Source organism: Peromyscus eremicus, chromosome 4 (assembly GCF_949786415.1).
Source record: "Peromyscus eremicus chromosome 4, PerEre_H2_v1, whole genome shotgun sequence".
In the NCBI taxonomy this organism is placed as follows: Eukaryota; Metazoa; Chordata; class Mammalia; order Rodentia; family Cricetidae; genus Peromyscus; species Peromyscus eremicus.
The window spans coordinates 78,730,663-78,738,193 of NC_081419.1; positions in this window are offsets into that span (position 1 = coordinate 78,730,663).

Genomic DNA, 7,531 nt, shown 5'->3' on the forward strand with positions numbered 1-7,531 from the left:
CCATTTTACAACATGTATAAAAATAGAATACCCATGTCTACAAATCCACGTACCACAGAGATTATTTGAAAATAATAAAGTCTTAGAACATATTTGCCACATGCCAATTGCTGGGTAGTCAGCCTTCCGTATCCAGGGGTTCCATGTGCAAAAAGATTTGACCAACCCCAGACCCAGAACATCTTTTTAAAAACCTGGATGGATGCAGACTGGAGAGATGGCTCAGTACTTAAGAGCACTTGCTGTTCTTGCAGAGGACTTGGGTTCCAGTTCCCAGCATCCACATGGTGGCTCTCAACCATTAGTAACTCTAGTTCCCAGGAGTCAACACCTTCTTCTGGCCTCCAAGGGCACTACACACACATGGTGCACATACATACATGTAGGCAGAACACCCATACACATAAAAATAAACAGCCGGGCAGTGGTGGCGCACGCCTTTAATCCCAGCACTTGGGAGGCAGAGGCAGGCGGATCTCTGTGAGTTCGAGGCCAGCGTGGTCAACAGCGCGAGCTCCAGGAAAGGCACCAAAACTACACAGAGAAACCCTGTCTCAAAAAACAAAAAAAAAAAAAAAAAGGAAAAAAAAATAAACAAAACTTTAAAAGCATGTATCTATAGCGAGCATGCACAGACCCTTTCTTGTCATTGTCTCTAATAGAGTACAATAATTATTCATATATTATTCACATTGTGATACTGTAAGTAGTCTAGAGATGATTTTATAGGAAAATGTGTAGAAGTTATATGCAAACACTATACCATTTTACATAAAATGCTTGAACATCCACAGATTTTTATCCTGAGGGATAACTTATTATATACATGTTCACATCCTAAAAATTAATTATTAGGTTAAAGAAAAGCCAAATGCTAAATTTACTCAAGTTATTTTTAAGTGACTTTTGTAGCAAAGATGGGCTAGAGACCCCTGGGACTCTGGCTAAAGCTATTGTCAGCGCCAAGTTGTTACCCGAAATAACAGAAGCAAAGAACTGGGGGCCTGGAAGGGGACCTGGAAGCGTGTTTCTTTTTCCAGGTGGAGAGCAGGAGATCCAGAAAAAGTCAAAACGGCAAGCCTGAAACCGTAGGGAATAACTAACGCCCAGTACCTGTCCAAGGTTCTCCAGCTCACAGCCCTGGATATAAAGGCTTAAAATAATCAAGTGCTTCAGAACTACTCAACACTCCTGCGAGCAAGAGCATTCTATTTGGGCAAATAATAAACCCAGAATCTGCTTATCAGCTCTCCTAATGGAAATGACAACCAGCAAGGCAAAATGCTTCTCGATTCTCAGGATAACACAACCAGTTCACGGGATCTCCAGTTATTACTGATGGAATCCTCCCAGCTATTACGCCTCAGAAGAATATTAATGCATGCAGCCAGCAAAGACAGATCGAAAGGACAGGGAAGTAAGGGCTGTGGCCCTGCACAATGCTGCTGGTATTCAAATTGTGCTCTCCTGAGCTGTGTCTAATATCTGCATCATTTTTAAAAAAAGAGACATATCAGTTGCAGCCAAGGTTTTTTATTCTACTTTCCCCATTCTTCACTGCCTGGATGGGGGGAAAGCGGGAAGAGGAGAAAAGAAGAAAAGAATCACCCGTTACATTACTTTTTAATTTAATGCCCTTGAGTAAGGGCACTCGCAGCGAGGCATGATGGAGACTTCGGGAAGAGCGGTGGCATCATTTTCTCCAGGTAAAGCCTCGCTCCCCATTGTCACGGCATCTCTGCATCGAATTATTTGAATTCCAGACACATCGACAGCACACTGAAGGGCCCCTGCCAATTTTTGCAGCTTGCTTGGAAAAGAGCATCAGGAAGCCTGCATTAGTCATTTATATGACTCCCTGGTCCCCGTTGTAAATTCAGCTTGCGGGCCTGCCTCCAGGTGAGGCCCTGTGGTTTCGCTCTCTAATCCTGTAACCCTTTGCGGCCAGTTTCTTCCCCTAAACACGCGCTTCAAATCTCGCTCGTTGTTGACCGCTCCCAAGGTTTTTTTGTTTGTTTGTTTGTTTGTTTGTTTTGTGCGGCCGGAGCTGCCGCCATAGCCACCCCTCCTGTATGTTCACACAGATGAAATCTAGTTAAATTTGGCAATGGTGCTCTCATGAAGCGGCTGAGGGTAGACCATTTCGTTTAAATAAGAGATTTTCAAGTCCCCCTCCGCCCCCAGTTCTTCCTCCTCTCTTTGCTTCTTGTCTCCCTCCCATCCCTTCTTTCCTTCCTTTCTTCTTTCTTCCTTTTTTTTAAAAATTTTATTTTTTCTTTGTTTTGTTAGAGGCACAACTAACCCAGACTGGTCTCAAACTCACTATGTAGCTGAGGTTGGCCTTGAACTCCTGATCTTCCTATATCCAACTCAGAAGGGCTGGGAAAAATTTTGAGAAATTGTTTCTGTGGTTTAGGAAAATTTTCACAACACAAACAGGGGGAAATTGCACATGCTGTAAATCCCAAATTTTCATCTATTTTATATATGCACATAGACACGCACACATGCATGTCTAACTAGAAGACAATGGAGCAAAGCCAGTGGTAATTGTTCTGTTCCTTCTTTACCATTTGCTTTATTTTCTAAAACAAGCAAGTGTTGCATTTGCAGTCAGGAAAATTAAATGCTACTTGTAAAGATAACTTCCCTAGCCAGGTGGTGGCGGCACACGCCTTTCTGAGGCCAGCCTGATCTACAGAGCAAGTGCCAGAGCAGCCTGAGCTACACAGAGAAACCCTGTCTTGGAAAACAAAACAAACAAAGATAACTTCTACCAGGTATGTTTTTAGACAAAAAGGATTGTTTAAAAGTTTTATTATTAGCTGGTGAGGGGAAGGCTCCTACTCACAGGCCCTGGGCAGCAGAGCTGCCCAAGAGACAACGTCTGTAAGCTGGGGTTGCAGTTTAGAGTTTGGTCCTGAAGGAGCGGAAATGCCTTCCTCCACCCCCTGGGGTTCTCTCCTATGGATTCAGCTGTCCAGAGAGCAGTCACAGGCGTGGGAAAGAAGGACAGGAAGAAAGGAAGGAAAGACTGACTCCCTGGGCTGGCCAAGTGAGAAGGAGACACACTTCATAGCTGAACTGTCACAGACCACGGGCAAACTTCCACCCAGTAATTCCATACCATGCAGAGCCAGTTTCTTTTTCCCATGAGCCTTGGTGGCTGCTCCTCCTGCATCTGCATAGCCTTCCTTGTTACTCTCGGGGTTCACTAAAATATCCTCCTGACTCAGACCAAATCGAGATTCTTTTAACTGCAAGAGACGGGGATTTCAACATACCAAGAGCCCAAGGCCAGGCAAATAGGTGCCCGGGTAATTTTATCTCCGCTTAAGTATATTACTTATCCCAGGCCTACCAGCAGCCCCACAGTGTTCTGTACAAACTTGATAAAAGTTACCATATTATTTTATTTCTTAAACACACAGGCACAGTTACTAAAACACATCACTCTTAGTGATTGGAGAGACGGTTCAGTTGTCAAGAGCCTACACTGTTTTTACAGAGGACAGGAGTTGGGCTTCCTGCAGCCAAGCAGGACAGCTAACAAGCACCTGTGATTCTGGCCGCAGGCAGTCCTCTGACCCACCACAGGCACCTGCACTCATATGCACCAATCCACGCGCATATACATAATTTTGTCTGTATGCATGTCTGTGCATCATGCGCATGCCTGGTGCCCACCATGGCCAAAAGAGGGTGTCAGATTCACCTGGAACTGGAGTAATAGATGATTGTGAGCTGCCGGATAGGTTCTAGGAATTGAACTCTGGTCTAGAAGAGCAGTGCTTTTAACTATTGAGCCATCTCTCCAGGCCCACATATTACATTTTTAAAGAGCAGCTTCAGGGTTTTAGTGTATTGTCAACAATGAATGCTGTATAAAAGTCTTTCATATGCTCATCGGCCAATTTCCACTGTAATTTTTTTTTTATAGTGATTGGATCATACCAGAACCTCGAGCATGCTAGGCAAACGCTCTACCACTGAACTACAACCCAGTGCCCTGAGTTGTGCATTTTCACCTGCCACTGGCAGGTAACCAGAGTAATTCTTTGGGCTCCGTGACGTATCTAGAGCTCTACTACTCTGGGTGTTCAGCAGCGGGGCCACCAGGTCCACAATTACCGAATCAGGCTTCGCCTTTAATAGCTCCTCAGTGCTCTTTATGCACTTGACAATTTGAGAAATACTGATCAGAGAGATCAAAAAGGATATGTTCTTTCAGCAACAAAAATATTTTCAAGCGAGCAAGGGAGTACTCAACTGTCATCCCACCTCCTCAGGAGGCTGAGGCTCAAAGGCCACTTGAGAATATGGATTCTAGATCAACCTGGGCAAGACAGGATCTATCTCAATAAGTAGGTAAATAAACATTTGCTTTAAAGATAATATTGTGCAGGGGGAAAAATACCTAGAACCAGACCTGCCGCCTAGACTTGGATGGGCTGAGTGTGAAGTAACACTTGAAATACATCTCCCTGCTCTCTCTGGAGTTTCTAGGCTGGAGAAGTTGGCCATTGGTGTTAAGAATCTGTGCTCTTTAGTTCTTAAAAAAGATTTATTTTAATTAAAAAATTATGTGTATATGTGTGTGTCTAAGTGGGTGTATATGCATGTGACTGCAGGTCCCCGTGAGGTGAGAGGTGAGTGCATGTGACTGTAGGTACCTGTGAGGTGAGAGGTGAGTGCATGTGACTGCAGGTGCTGGTGAGGTGAGAGGTGATGGGTCCTCCTGGAGCCAGAGTTACAGGCAGCTTTGAGCTGCCTGATGTGGGTGCTGGGAACCGAACTCTGGTTCTCTGAAAGAGCGGCCAGCTCACTGAACCACGGAACCATCTCTCTAGTACTCTCGGTGGTAAGAATCTTAGCAATTTCCCCCCCCCCAAAAAAAAAAATTAAAGGCCGGGTGGTGGTGGCGCACGACTTTAATCCCAGCACTCGGGAGGCAGAGGCAGGCGAATTTCTGTGAGTTCGAGGCCAGCCTGGGCTACCAAGTGAGTCCCAGGAAAGGCGCAAAGCTACACAGAGAAACCCTGTCTCGAACCCCCCCCCCCCAAAAAAAAGAATCTTAGCAATTTGTTTAGCAACTAATCTTTTTGTAGATACCGTCAGCTAATTTTTCTCGAGTCTCTAAATCATTACGTTCTCAAGGGAATATTATACATTCACTTTGTGTTTCCAATTTTGCTCAAAACATTAATTTTATAATCACTCTTCATCAGTACTGAACAACACATTTTAGAGAGAACATTTTTCAGAACTATGCTACTGACTTTCCTTTTTGGAGGCTGTATTTCCCTATCATCAGCATGCATCGCCTACTCCCACTAATTAAGTTTTATCAGCAAGATGGCATCCACTCAATTCTCCCATCCTATGCTTAACAGTGACTTAAAATTTTATGTTCCATAATGCCTTTCCAATACACTCCAACATTTGGTTGCAGCAAAAAAGAGTCATTGTATAATTTCTTAGATGGCATAAAAATACCAGTGCTATCAAAACAGCCTTGTGCTACATCATCCAATACCAAACTTAAAGATCTAAACAAGAAGCATAGAATAGCCTAGGATTTTAAAGGCTTGTCTGCCACAGTCTCTTACTTTGCCAAATGTGTGGTGTTGCTGTAGATAGCTCTGGTTTTAGGTCTATTTTCTGCAAGTAGTCTTCTAAAAATCTGTCTACACTTTCTTTTGTTACGTGGCAGGCAGTCTCCTTTTCCCCAAACACCCACAAATGAACAGTTTTCTTCTTGGAGGCTCACAATTCTCCCAATGCTTTGTTTGTTTGCTTGATTGCTTTTTGCTTTGGGTGTTTTGTTTATGTGTATATGCACTTGCTGTGTGTGTGTGTGTGTGTGTGTGTGTGTGTGTGTGTGGAGGTCAGAGGACGACCTCAAGTGTCAGTCCGTGCCTTCCATCTTATTTAAGACAGGGTCAGGCTATCTGGTCCTTGAGCTTCCAGGGAGAATCTTTCCTACACCTTGATTTTTGTCATAGGAGTGCGAGGATTGCAGGTGTGCCCCGTGACACCCAGTTTAACGTGGGTGCCGAGGACCAAACTCATGGCCTCTCGCTTGGGCAGCAAGCACTTTACCCCTCTGTTTCAGTCAATTTTCTCTTGCTGTAATAAAACACCATGGCCCAGACAACCTATAAAAGAAACTATTTAATTTGGGCCTTATGGTTTCACAGGGTTAGAGCCTGTGACCACCATGGTGGGGAGCGTGGGAGGAGGCAGACAGGAGCAGTCCCTGAGAGCTCACATCTTGATTCACAAACATGAGGCCAAGAGAGAGCTGACTGGGAATGATGTGGGCTTTTGAAGCCTCAGAGTCTGTCCCCAGTGACAAACCTCCTCCAGCAAGGCCACATCTCCTAATCCTTTCCAAACAATTCGACCAACTGGGACCAAGTGTAGTAGTACTTGCTCCGCCCACAACCTTGGGCTATAGGGCCTGAAGGAGGCCTTGTATGTGACCTCTTAGAAGGAAAGGGAGAAGAAGAGTCAGGAGCCCCTTCGCCCTGCTGCCTGCTTCCTGGTCTGATCCAGCCAACAGGTGGATTCGCTCTGGTTAGAACTGTTTCCTCGGTTCTGTATTCGCGGATGTATCTCCTCAATGTATATCTTAATAAATCCCTATTGCCCATTAAATAGACTCACATGGATTGATCTTAACAAGTGGTGCACCAAGCAAAGGTAGAAGAGAGATGGCTCAGCGGTTCCAGAGGACCTGGGTTCAATTTCCAGGCCCCCTCCCTTTCCTTTTAAGAGGTCACCCATAATGGCAAAAAGCACCGCCTCTATAGACCAAGTCATGGGTGGAGCAAATTCCACTACAACCAAGTACTCGAACATGTGAGCCTCTGGGGCCGTTCTCATTCAAACCACCAGACTCACTGGGCCATCTCCCAGTCCTATTTTTTGTTTGTTTTGTTTTTGTTTTTGTTTTGAGACAGAGTTTTATTATGTAGCCCAAGCTGAACTCAGACTCTATCCTCCTGCCTCAGCCTCCGAAGTGCTGGCATTGTGTCTGGCTCACAATTCTCATAGCTTTATCTGTTTTATATGGCTTCCCTCATAGGATGTAGGCTTAATGCAATCAAGAATAATGTGTAGCATTTCTTTTTCCTCTCTCTCTCTCTCTCTCTCTCTCTCTCTCTCTCTCTCTCTTTCTCTCTCTCTCTCTGACAGCAGGATTTCTCTGTGTAACAGTCCTGGCTGTCCTGGAACTCACTCTGTAGACCAGGCTGGCCTCTAGCTCACAGAGATCCGCCCGCTTCTGCCTCTTGAGTGCTGGGATTAAAGGCGTGCGCCACCACTGCCTGGCAGCATTTCTTGCCTCTGCCATAATTTGGTTTTGTATTTCATTCCTTTAAAATGTGTAGTAGTGGGTCTGTGGAGATGGCTCAGTGGTTAACAGCATTGACTACTCCTTCAATGGAACCAAGGTTGATTCCCAGCACCCATATGGAAGCCTGAAAAGTCTGTAACTGCAGTTCCAAGGATGGATGCCCTCTTCTGA